Source organism: Littorina saxatilis, linkage group LG5 (assembly GCF_037325665.1).
Source record: "Littorina saxatilis isolate snail1 linkage group LG5, US_GU_Lsax_2.0, whole genome shotgun sequence".
Lineage (NCBI taxonomy): Eukaryota > Metazoa > Mollusca > Gastropoda > Littorinimorpha > Littorinidae > Littorina > Littorina saxatilis.
In genome coordinates this window covers 28,708,143-28,708,359 of record NC_090249.1, presented here as the reverse complement: position 1 = coordinate 28,708,359, position 217 = coordinate 28,708,143, and the positions used below count along the sequence as shown (strand labels likewise).

Genomic DNA, 217 nt, shown 5'->3' with positions numbered 1-217 from the left:
TTGCTCAAAGACCGGAAGTTGAGGTTGCGGTACTATTTCCAACTCGAAGACTACTGAGCATTGCGAGACGCAGTTCAACTTTACAAAATAACCCGGTTCTTTAAAATTATCCGTTTAAAAAACTAGACATGTTTAATGCAAACTGTGGGTTGTGTTTGATTCTTCGTTTACTTGTTAGGATGTGTTTAGACTTGTTCGAGTTTTGATTTGCCCGCCG

At 39.6% G+C, this 217-nt stretch overlaps 1 protein-coding gene across 1 annotated transcript in view; it reads left to right on the top strand.

Moving 5' to 3' along the window:
* LOC138966786 (pre-mRNA-splicing factor 38A-like) overlaps window positions 1-217 on the top strand; it is a 325,120-nt gene that overhangs the window by 83,893 nt on the left and 241,010 nt on the right. The window lies entirely within an intron of this gene.